At 40.1% G+C, this 13,303-nt stretch overlaps 1 long non-coding RNA gene across 1 annotated transcript in view; it reads right to left on the reverse strand.

Annotated features, from left to right (window-relative positions):
* Nucleotides 1–1,901: 1,901 nt before the first annotated feature.
* LOC137040229 (uncharacterized) overlaps nucleotides 1,902–13,303 on the reverse strand; it is a 58,410-nt gene continuing 47,008 nt past the window's right edge. The window contains exons 4-5 of the long non-coding RNA XR_010897872.1: nucleotides 4,697–4,879; nucleotides 1,902–2,114 (exon numbers count right to left, since the gene is read on the reverse strand). This is a non-coding gene — a long non-coding RNA (uncharacterized lncRNA). The remainder of the gene's footprint in view (nucleotides 2,115–4,696; nucleotides 4,880–13,303) is intronic.

The raw sequence follows: 13,303 nt of genomic DNA on the forward strand, positions 1-13,303 counted from the left end.
AATGCGCATTAAAAAAAATATGCGCTCGTAAATGTTTTTATCCGATAAAAAAACAAGCATATGATGGAAACATACCGAATAAATTCCAAGATTCGCATCCTGGACCAACCAGCGGCCTGATCTCATTGCACAGCATCTGAAATGTTGTTTTGGTCGTTCTGAAATGCCTGAGCAAAGTCGTCAAAAAAGGTTTAGTATAATTACGCCCCAGAACTGTCTTACAGGATAGAAGCATCTACCTATGAAAGCAAGATAACACATTTATTGCATTTCGTTAGCGTGCGCTGATACGAAAGTAATTTATTATATATGAAAATAATATACAGTGACTTTCTTTGACTTTTCTTAGTGATATTTAGCACCAGTTTATCAGGAAGTACCAATTTTGTTCTCTTTGACTCTGTTTGGAAATGCTGTTTTATTCGCAAATGTTTTATGCGATATTCCAATTTTGCGCAAAGGTTAAATTCGCAACTTTGGATGAGTTTCCATCCAAATGTGAAGCGAATCTTTTCAAAGTTCTAAAAAACGAACAAAAAACAACAACAAATGCGAATTAGGTGCGGTTCCATCAAGTTGTTTGAGTGGATGACGGTGGTATTGGTAACTTAGCAACTAACAGTAAATAAAACCTATCAGTGAATAGACCTATGTCCTATTCAGCCTGTATTATGTTAATAATTTTTCTTAAGCTGTTTATGGTAATATTTAAACATTTCAGTGTTTGATTTTAAGGACATTTACAGTGGCTACGGAAAGTATTCAAACCCACTTAAGTTTTTCACTCTTTGTTAAATTGCACCTATTTGCTTAAATCATTTAAGTTAAAAAAAAAATTCTCATTAATGTACACACAGCACCCCATATTGACAGAAAAACACAGAACATATTCAGACCCTTTCTTTGACACTCAAATACCTTAACTCAGGTGCTGTCCATTTCTTGGGATCATCCTTGAGATGGTTTTACACCTTCATCTGAGTGTTTCACAAGCTGTGTTTGATTGGACTAGATTAGGAAAGCCACACACCTGTCTAAATACGACCTTACAGCTCACAGTGCATGTCAGAGCAAATGAGAATCATGAGGTCAGAGGAACTGCCTGAAGAGCTCAGAGACAGAATTGTGGCAAGGCACAGATCTGGCCATGGTTACAAAAACATTTCTGCTGCACCTAAAGTTCCTAAGAGCACAGTGGCCTCCATAATCCTTAAATGCAAGACATTTGGGACAACAGAATCCTTCCTAGAGCTGGCCGTCCGGCCAAACTGAGCTATCGGTGGAGAAGAGCCTTGGTGAGAGAGGTAAAGAAGAACCCAAAGATCACTGTGGCTGAGCTCCAGAGATGCAGTCGGGAGATTGGAGAAAGCTGTAGAAAGTCAACCATCACTGCAGTCTTCCACCAGTCGAGGCTTTATGGCAGATTGGTCCGAAGGAAGCCTCTCCTCAGTGCAAGACACATGAAAGCCTGCATGGAGTTTGCTAAAAAAACACCTGAAGGACTCAAGATGGTGAGAAATTAGATTCTCTGGTCTGATGAGACCAAGATGGAACTTTTTTGATGGAAATAGTAAGTTTGACAATAAGGTTTGAATATGTGTAAATCTTTGGAGGGTATGGTGAGTGAAAATGGGTTTAACAAGAAGGTTCCTGAGTAAAAATCAGGGAATGGTGATTAAAATGGATGTTATGAACTTGTTTGAGAAAGAAATGAAGGAGAGGTGTTCTAATAAAGATGGTACATGTATGTAGGCTGTAAACTGAAGAATGTTTTATTTTTATATCAGACCATTATTGTGGATCTGACCATTTTATTTTATTTTTTATTATTATTATTATCTTTACAACTGTTTTAACTATGCTTGTTTTTAATTTTTTATTCGTCCACATGGTATGTTACACATCCACATCCTCATGCATATGTTAACACTATTTTAATTCATTTCTACGTAAAGCACTTTGAATTGCCATTGGATATGAAATGTGCTATACAAATAAACTTACCTTGCCTTGCCTTGGAGAAAAATATCACCTGTCCAATACAGTCCCGGCAGTGAGGCATGGTGGTGGCAGCATCATGCTGTGGGGTTTTTTCAGCTGCAGGGACAGGACAACTGGTTGAAATAGAGGGAAAGATGAATGTGGCTAAGTACGGGGATATTCTGGACGAAAACCTTCTACAGGGTGCTCAAGACCTCAGACTGGGTCAAAGGTTCACCTTCTAACAAGACAATGAACCAGCTAAAATAACGAAGGAGTGGCTTCACAACAACTCTGTGACTGTTCCTGAATGGCCCCGCCAGAGCCCTGACTTAAGCCCAATTGAGCATCTCTGGTGAGACATGAAAATGGCTGTCCACCAACGTTTACCATCAAATCTGACAGAACTAGAGAGGATCTGCAAGGAGGAATGGCAGAAGATCCCCAAATCCATGTTTGAAAAACATGTTGCATTTTTACCAAAAAGACTCATCACTGTATTAGATCAAGAGGGTGCTTCAACTAAATACTGAGCAAAGGGTCTGAATACTTAGGAGCCTGTGATATTTCAGTTTTTCTGTTTTAATAAATCTGCACAATTGTCAACAATTCTGTGTTTTTCTGTCAATATGGGGTGCTGTGTGTACATTAATGAGAAAAGAAAATGATTTTAGCAAATGTCTGCAATATAACAGAGTGAAAAATGTAAAGGGGACTCAATACTTTCAGTACCCACTGTATGTTTATTTTCAAATGTTAAATGGTTTGGTACTGTGTTGGGTCTCCATTTGATGTCTAATGTAAAACCAGTTGAGAATAACTGTAGTGCTGTAGTAGTTTGTCAGTTGAGTTGAATACACACATAAACATGCACAGGGAGACTGTCAGAACTTACAGATAGCAGACATGACAGATTGCAGGATGCAAACACACGTAGGGACACATTTGAGCTATGTATCAAAAACCTGGTTTCCATGGTTTCTTGTCTTGGCCCCTCCACTATTGCATTCATAGTTCATTTTTCGGAGAACAAATCTATATACACTCTCTCCAACCAAACATTTACTATGCCATTATAATTTTTGGGAGAATAATTCAAATGGTATTACCATATTTTAGGACATTTACCATAATAAATACTCTTTTTTGGCATTTATCAGGGTATTATAATGTTTTTTTTAGACATTTACAATGGTATTACCACATTTTGTCCAAACATTTAATATGGTATTACTATGTTTTCTTGGCCATTTGTCATGGTAATTAATTTCCAATGGTATTACCATTTTTTAAGTACTTTATATTTGTACCATGGTTTGACAAACAAATACTGCACCGTGGTAAATTTACTGTCAATTTTGTAATGTCCACTCATGCTCATTAATCATATCTTTCTCAGTATTTTTCTTTAGCATTCAGTCTTGGTTGATAAATCAACATCAGTGACATCAAGTGTCATAATAGCTTATGAGAGAGAGTGCCACGTCCCAAGCTTTGACACACACGCACACACACACACACACACACACACACACACACACACACACACACACGTTTGTTTTGATTTTTAATGTTTTTTATACCGTACAAACCGTATTTTCTATCCCCCACTGCCCCTGCCCCTAAACCTACCCATCACAGGAAACATTCCGCATTTTTAATTTCTAAAAAAACTCATCCTTTATGATTTATAAGCATTTTGAAAAGTGGGGACATGGCCAATGTCCTCATATTTCACCGTCTCCTTGTAATAAATATGTCATAATACACATTTGTGTCCTCATATGTCACAAAACATGCCTACGCACAGCACACCAAAGGATCCCAATTTCCAGCAGGACCCCAGTGGCTTCTGAATTTCTTAATTACATTCTTGGTACTGGCTTACACAAGCGCTCGCACACGCAGTCCCTCAAACTGTGCTCTGTCAGCAAAGGTAACCTCAGTGCTGATCAATACTAAGTCGCTAATTAAACCTCTCTCGCTCCAGCCTCTAGCATTAGCATGAGGAAGTGCTTCATTGAACCGAACGAAGACCGTGCGGTCTCCAACATTGCTGAGTCAATGAGGGTCACAAGCATAAATCCTCTAAGGTAAAGGTGCTGCTCCGAGATCAGTTTTTACCCCATCACCAGGAACATGGGGTTTTGCATCTGATCTTAATATGCTTATAACATTTTATTCGACAAGAAAGAGCAAAATGAAACCTATATATGTGTGTAATTATGTCTGTATTCATTTGTTTAGATTAATATCTTAATTTGATACTAATATATACATTTGTATATTAATCAGACGTGTGCATTTAACAAAAACTTGAATACTATAATTCTGCATTTTCCATTGTCCACAAAATGTTGGTTTAGTTCAGCTTTGCTGGGTTGGATTGTGTCTGGTTGGCTCAGCTGTGCTAGGTTATGCTGAAGTTTTGTTCGGTTCAGTTGAGGTGGTTCAGCTGTTCGGGGTTGGCTCAGTTAAGGCTAAATATGTTAAAGTGCTATAATAATTAGTAGCTTCATTACTGTCCGTGCGTTTGAATCAGGGTGTCATTCTAGCACGGTGTAAATGAGCTGGGCGCTGATGAACCGGCCTTAATTAGACACACACACACGCACGCACACACACGCACACAAATACTCCACGAGTCACAGCTACAAAATGCTTTAATTAGCATGATAATGATCTGTCATTTAGAAACCCAACCCTCTTAACTCACATACAGCGCTGGTATGCTCTTAATGCGTGTGCGTTAAGGTCCTTCTTGCCCTCACATGCTCCAGCACTGCACTGCTCTGTTCGCTGGCTTTCCCTTTCCAAGCCCTCATCTTCCTCTGCGTTCTCCATCTGTGAGTCATTCTCAAGAGCGTTCTGTCATCTTCGGTACTGCCCAAAGCACTTTCTGCAGGAGAGGGAGAGACAATTCCCGACGGAAGGAAAAGAGTAAATTTCACGATAAGACCTCCTTTAAATCTGATTGGCTATTTGGTAAGTCTTAGCATTAGTCACTGACACTTTCTAAAGGTTACAAAGTGAGATTTTATGAGTGAGTGATTGAATCATTCATTCAACCATTCTGTTCAAACACATTCAGGATTAATTCGGGAAATGAACAAGTGAGTCATTGAATCATTTATTCACCAATTCATGATGGCCGCATCTGAAATTGCATAATTCCCTACTATATGGTAAAAAAAAAAGTATATGACAAAAGAAGTATGTCCGAATTCAGTACTCATAAAAGAGTCTTTTTTTATATTACAAGTGACTGCCTATTGAGTCATTGAATCATTCACTAAACCAATGTGTTAAAATAGCATTAATTTATAAATGAAACAACTGACCGCCTTTATGAGCAAGTCACTGTTCATTTACTGAACTGATTTGTTCAAAACACTGATTTGTTCGTTAGAAGTTAGTCTTTATGAACGAGTCATTGAATCATTTATTTAACCAAATCATTCTAAAGCCCTGTTTCCACTGAAATTATCTGGCACAATTTGTCCAAGGAACTTTTCTTCCCAGATCTGCTGCTGTCTGCATTTCCATGGAGGCCTAAAGTACCATGAACATTAGTCCGGTGACGCAGGACTGCACACGACTTTCCAGAACCCACTGGATTTCGTCCTCTGCAAATAAACGTAATAAAGCCTGAACCTCGTCGTCAGTCGACCGCTTGTATTTTTTTAACTCCATTGTTGATTTGAATAGCAAAAGACTCTGCTTTAAAAGACTTACTGTACGCACCGCAACAGATTTTTAGGTTGAAATAAAATTCAGCATGTGCTCAACAAATCAGCATGTTCAACGCACAAGCCCCACCCCCAAAAGTTCCTGAACTTTGAAAAATTACTACAGGGCCGAACTTTATTTAGACCATGGTTCCTGTGGTCGAAACCTACCGAGTACCACCCCAAAGTCCCTAGTTCCTGGGGAAAGTCCCCACGATGGAAACGCACCTAAAAACAATGCATGGGTGAGCAACAAATCGCATACTTTCTTGAGAAGGTACTTATGTCGAATAAGTAATTACTTCACAACGGATAAAAAGTAGGTTCTATATAGAATGAGTGGGAATGCAATCCGGATGACATTTGCCTAGCCTGACAAGCCAGACCCACATCAAGATGTTTGGTCTGGAAACTCACCATTGACAGGGCTCAATCCGAGGGGCGGGATAAACGGTTGTCTTTCAAACTCCCTCTGCACGCGATAGGATAGCGCTACACCAACCAGAGCAACGAAGGTGAAACAGAGCTTGTTGATAGATTAAACATTCACCGTATCCGGCCGGCAAAACTCTGAACACATCTTCCCTTCTTAAGAATGACTTCAGTGCCGTTCTTTGTTCTTTTCTCAGAGAAAAGCTTAACTCCAAGTCTTCCAGAGTCGCGGTCAAAGCTGATTCGAAAGACTGCCGCCATTCGCCAGTTTCTGTGTTTACTAGAAGCACGCAAACGCAACTCGGCCGTCGTCATTATGGCCCCGCCCGCCGACTCTATACACGATGGGATTGGCCCGTCCAGATTGTGAGGAATACAGCTCAGAAGGGTATTGAGAGTTCCTAGACGACACTTGCGGGCAGATTAAATTTGCTGCCGCTAGGGGGCGTCTAGATTTCTAGGCTAACATTTGCCATGTTTTCATTATCATGTGACCTACCAGTGACAGTTGCACCACTTCACTGGCATTCACAGAGGCCACCAGATCCTCTCCTGTGGCCTCATGGGATAGTAAAATGTCCATCAAACGCACACTTCAGAATCACACCAGAAGAAGTCTGGGTACTTTTTGCTTACTCTTTTGTGAGTACTGTGATTTCAGACATATACTATTGTCACATACTCGGCTACTGTATAGTAGGGAACTATGCGATTTCGGATTCAACCTTTTTCATGAGTGAGTCATTGAATCATTGACTAAACTGATTTGTTCAAAACACTGATTCATTCAGGAACAAATCAACTGAGTCTTTTAAAAGTGAGTCATTGTATCGTTGACTAAACCAGTCTGTCGAAAACAATCTGTTTTTTTTCCTCTATAACTTAGAGTGTATAAAACTTAGAGTGTATTATTATTTATATATTTGTTAAACTTAAACTTAACTTGGACAATCTTGACTCAGAGCCTGTGAGAATTTGTTTCTTTGGATCTACTCGCACCAAAAACCTTAATTTCCTTCAATTGTCTCAATAGCCACATTTCAAGAATATATGATTAACTATTAATAATTGATCTGAAATAAAAAACAGCATTTGTAAACAACACAGAATTCCTCCAAATAATTTATGTGATGTGTCAAGATTGCCTGGGAACGGGGGTTTCAACAAATACCGAACGCGTTTGACGTCCTCGCGGTGTCTTGAAGTGCGTTGACGTCAGGAATGACCTTGTTATATGTACTGCGTGTTTTTTCTTTAAGTTGTTATTCCCATGTGCAGAGGAGACACTGATGTGTTGTTTGTTAAAGTGCTAAACATACTCGTACAAGCGCTCGGGTGTATGTGCGAGTATTTTCCCGCAGAGGCCTGGGAGTCTCCGGAGATTTTCAAAAAGGAAATCTTTATAGTACTATATATGTATAGGAATACATTTTTAGGGTTTGAGTCTGCATGAAGGCTCCGATTAGGATTACCTTCAACACCCAAAATAGGTGGATGAAATGAGCAAGAGGCAGGACACGTCTGTACTTGTCTAATGTTAACAGACTGCTCTGTCTCTGCTGGTGTTCTCGACTATCTGCTCCTGTTTTCGCATTCAGCAGACTTGTATTCTGCGGCTCACGGTGGGAAGCGTGCCAGGGAAAAATCTCAGTACGACCACTAACGGAGGATGACAACAACGCTTCTCTTTTTTCCCCCCGCATTTCATGCCTCATTCGCGGCCCGCTCTCATCTTTTCCTCTGCGTTACGTCAGCCTTGTTCTGCTATGTCTGATCCTGGCACATAGTGTGTGTGTGTGCGTGCGTGTGTGTGCATGCGTGTGTAGAGAGGTGCAACGGGCACTGGGAGGGCATCAAAGACTGTCAGAGCGAATCAAAGACCCTGCCAACCTTGGCAAGCCGGGCACACACACACACACACACACACACACACACACACACACACACACATTCTCTTTCACTTTCTGCCAAGTCTTTTTTAGCCCAAATTTTGGCCACGTCCATCCTCTCGTTTGTGTGCATGTGTGTGTTTTCCACGGTTGATCATTACAAATGGCAGAGGTCACACGGCTGGCAGATGTCCCCACTGCATGGGCCGCCCTTTCAATATCTATCAATCTCAATTTCTTTGTGTCGTTTTTTCCCCTAGCTATCTGTTAATCCTTCTTCTCCTTCGCTGTAATTAAATGCTTTAAGATTCACTGAGAACTGATACGCCCAGAAAGCACTCACTGACCAGTCCTAAATGATGCATTTTTGTGTAACATTGTGAAATGTAAAAATAAACTGGGAAAAATATAACTGGAGGTTCCATTTCAGTATGGATGCTGCCTCAGAGGAAAAGAGAACTTTGTGACTATGCAGAAAATGACGCACAGGTGACATCAAAGTGCCACAACTCTGGAATGCTGGGAAATTTATTATTTCCTGTGATGATAATCTTCTTGGTGCACTTTCCCTTTTCCATTTAGTTCACCCAAAAATTTGTATCTAAGTGTATCTGCTTAGCCCCAGTGCATCCAATATGTAGGCGTCTTTGTTTCTTCAGTAGAACACAAATGAAGATTTTTTTAACTTCAATCGTTGCTGTGTGCCAGTCATATAATGCATGTGAATGGGTTACAATTCTATGAGAGCAAAACAAACAAACAAAAAAACATGCTTAGACAACATGCACAAGAACCCTACTGCTCATGACGACACGTTGATATCTTAAGACACAAACCAATCGGTTTCTGTGAGAAACCGAACAGCATTTATGTTTTTTTTTTTTACATTATATCAGACGAATCTCGTCTAGTGTTCCCATCCGTCATTACTTCCGTCTGATAAGGTCAAAACTGGCGCGATCATAGAGATATATTATATAGATTCCTCAATCGACTGCTCCACGCAGGAACTAATCAGGCACCTATATATTTATATATGATCTATGATCGCGCCAGTTTGACCTTATCAGATTGAAGTAATGACGGATGGGAACACTAGATGAGATTCGTCTGATACGAGGTAAAATTAAATAAATAAATGCTGTTCGGTTTCTCACAGAAACCGATTGGTTCGTGTCTTAAGACATCGATGTGTCGTCACGAGCAGCAGGGTTCTTGTGCATGTTGTCTAAGCATGTTTTTTTTGTTCATTTGTTTTGCTCTCATAGAATTGTTACCCATTCACATGCATTATATGAATGGCACACAGCTACGGTTGGAGTTAAAAAATCTTCATTTGTGTTCTACTAAACAAAAAAGACACCTAAGCAGATAAACATCAAATTTAAATTTTTGGGTGAACTAACCCTTTAAGTGTTTTAGGATAAGAGACCAGAGTATTGAGACATACGCTTTTAGACTCTGATACACCACAGAGTACTGACGTTCTCAGTAGTGAAGTATTCTAAGCGGTTCCTACTGCATTAGATTAGTGTGCTTGAGTGAATGCCAGCTTATCAGTGCCAGCCTGCCAATGCAACAGTGCCCACGTCAGCCATCAGTGCCCTGCAGGCGGGCCAATGCAAATGTCAGGATGTTTAGTATAGGACAGAGAGAGAATTTACTTGGGTCGTATTTTCTTTAATATTACAAAGTTTTATTGCTGATTTTCGAGGATGGCGACGTGTCATGCAAACAGCCTATGCTGCTATCTGGCTAATTTGACTATCTTCTGCCAAGCGTCAGATGAAATTGTAGCAAATTATTGTACAATTGGATTTGTCAGTTTTTGACCTCAACAACAAGATAAGGTAGATGTTTTTTCTTCCCTTTACTATTTTAACTATACAAGATTTTTTTAGCCCTGATTTTTACTTGCAGACAGTTTTGTGGTAATTGCAGACAAATGCCCAAAATCTAAGGCAAATCAGTTCTCATTTTCGCAAGTGACAATCGTGTATTGTTTTTACTGGAAATTACATCGGCGAAGACCTACAGCCAATGAGAGTAGGCCTGCAACAGAACATCAGCAAGCATATTCATCTTTTCAAATCAGCGCATAGACCACTTGGATAACAAGCTTCTTGCAGGCACCATTTTAACAGGAAGAAATCCAGTCTCGCATGAGAACTTCTGTGTGACGTGATCTTAACGCTACCCCTGTATCAATTCTCGAGTATGTTTGGTTGTTAAACAGTAGCATTTCAGCGACTGCATCCTTTGAAGACCGTGAAGGTCGGGCCAAGTGTTGTTAAATGGGATGGTCAAGCCTATTTTTTCGTTTGTACTGGACTTTTCTAAAAGTTATATTAAACTGTCAGAAAACAAAACAGATTCCATCCCTTGGATCTAAATATGTCCACCATGGTCCATTTCTGTATATAATAATGAGTATAAACTATATATAATCACATTTTAGTAAGATATGTCAACATGTGAACTGCTTTAAAGGTTTTTGTTTTTATTTTTACATTTGTATCATTAGATATATTTAACCTGTGCTGAAAAAATGAGGCGCAATGAGCACATTTTCAAAAACGATTTATATTCACATTCCTAAAAAAAAACCTTTAAAATTATGTATGGTTTGTTTGAATTGGACAAAAAATACTGATCTACACCTGTTTGAAGTCGATAGAGTCAGCAATGTCAATTTAAGGGAAAATTAAGTAAGTTCCAGTCACTTCCATGGCCACAGGTGTATAAAATCAACCACCTAGGCATGCTGATGCTTACATACATTTGTAAGAATGGGACAAGTCTAGATTTGGCGGTTTCCAGGAGAACAGTTCTTGCCTGATTGCATTGTCCCACGTGTAAGGTTTGGTGGAGGGGGGATTATAGTGTGGGTTTGTTTTTCAGGGCTTGGGCTTGGATCCTTAGCTCCAGTGAAAAGAACTCTTATTGCTTCAGCATACCAAGACATTTTAGACAATTTCATGCTCCCAACTTTGTGGGAACAGTTTGGGGATGAGCTCCTGTTCGTAATAAGACCTACTGTACCGCACAGTAAATATAATGTTAACCATCAGATGTTTTTCCACAACAGTTAACCAAATGTTTACTTAAGACATAACATAATGTTTGCATGAATTCTTGCCAAGACAGATATTTTGAAGTAATGTAATTTTCCGTATAGCAGTATTGCGTGCTGTCTGAGGCGTCAAATGTAATAGTGAGATTGTTTTCATAGACAAAGGAAAGGTTATCCTCTGTACAAATAAAGATACTTTTAGATTTTTATTTGCTATTTGGAGCATTACGAGGGCTTGCCTCGTGAAGACCTCAAAATCGACATTTTTAACTTGTTTTGCCTATAGCTTGATATCCCATGCGCATTCCAACTAATTTTGCTAGCACGGGTCACATCCTATTGTCACTGGTGCACAATGAATTCTGGGGTAGGCAAGGCCGTGAAGGATCCATCTGTTGTACCCTTCATTAAAACGCGAAACGAAGGACGCATTTGAAGGAGCCTTCCTGTTGGGACAGCCTTCGTTGTGCCACTGTGAGGCAATCAGCCTTTGAAGGATGCAGCCTCTGAGTTGGGACGCAGCTAGTTTGTAGACTAGACAGAGTTTGCGGTTCTTGAGCTTGAAAAGTTGTGTAATGTGTGACCCCCTGTCACCGATCCGTCATGTATTGTGCACACAACATCAACTAAATTATACCCCAGACAGTCATTTAGAGTCCGAAGAACAGTGATCCGACGACTTTGAAAAACGTGCATCTATAATTAGTTACATATGTATATTATTAGAATAGACCTGTGAATTAATTACCTTACTGTTAATTTTTATTTAAGAAGAAGTCTGGGCCCTGTGAATTTAAGCAACCTTCTGCAACAGTTGTTTTGTTGGAAATTAGTTCACTTTGGAGACTATATTTCATGAGCAGGTTTCAGCTGAATTAAGAATAAATCACGTGGTAAACCGCAGCAGCGTTTCCTCCGCTTTAATTGAAATACTCTGTGGAGTCCTAGCCGTTCGGTGACAAACATCAGCCCGCATTTGATAAAACGAGCACGCAATTTGGCAGCTTTTTTTCATGCTACCACTTCGCCCCCATCCCCCCTCCATCTCTCTGTCTCTCTCTTTCACATCAAAGCAGAGCCGAGTGCGATATTGAGGAATTCCATTTGCAGAGCGTCTTTAATAGGTGCGACGGCAGACACGGGCGCGGGAAGGAATCTGATAAAGTGAGAGAGGCAAGCGAGCGTGAGAGAGAATTAAAGGAAGCGTCAGATCTGGCAGAGACGAGCGAGCGAACAGAGAGAGAGAGAAAGAGAGAGAGAGAGAATCAAATGGGTCTTGCCGGCGGAAGGGCGGCGTGACTCACAAGCGTTCCGTGACTGTTTCCCAAAGCAGCGCTCTCGTCTTACCTGCCAGTTACCTCAGACAGCACGTTTATTAAACCGGAATGTCTGATGATTCTAAAACAGCCTTTTCTCTACTAGAAAATGCAGTCAATGATGGACATAGGGCAATTGGAGGCCCACTTCTTTTAGGGGGCTGCTCATTATATTATACGCAGCAAAAAAAAATTAAAACCATTAAAGTTAATTTAATGAATAAAGCAGGTTTATTGTACTCAAATATTACTCAAAGTTCATTGTACTTAATAGAAAAAAGTTATGTGAACTCAGTATCTGATTATATTAAAGGGGTACTTCACCTCTGGGAAGGTGAATGTATATTTAAATTGATTTAGTAGAAACGTGAAATGATTTTAGAAGTTCGTGCCTTCTAAAGAAAGGGAAAAGCCAGAAAATGTATTTTTGGCTCATGTGGATGAAAGACAACAACTCCCAGAATGCACTTGCTTCGCTGCCCTACGAGGCCACTCTCAAGCCACGGCTGCCGGTTCACATAACTCTGTCGTTTTCATTTTTATAGAAATAAAATAATTAAGTTTAGTTAGAGAACAGACTATTTCTTTATTCATCATGAGAGGAAAGAGCTGAGCGTGGCAGTCATTTACGGCGCGTGTCCGGTCTGGCGCATTTTCAGATCATATGAAAGCTTAACTTTAATGGAAATTCATTGAAAAAACGAAACACTCCCTTTGCTCCACACCGCTCCGTTTTGAATGCCCGAGCCTCGGCCGTGCGCATTTACATACTGTGAGTAAGAGCCCACCCTCATGGGCGGGTTGAAAACATGCGGAACTAGCTCCTACTACGGGCTGTAGTCTCTACGAAAACACTACCGGGTTTTTAATGATACAAAGCTTAAT

The sequence above is a fragment of the Pseudorasbora parva genome, chromosome 14 (genome assembly GCF_024679245.1).
Source record: "Pseudorasbora parva isolate DD20220531a chromosome 14, ASM2467924v1, whole genome shotgun sequence".
In the NCBI taxonomy this organism is placed as follows: Eukaryota; Metazoa; Chordata; class Actinopteri; order Cypriniformes; family Gobionidae; genus Pseudorasbora; species Pseudorasbora parva.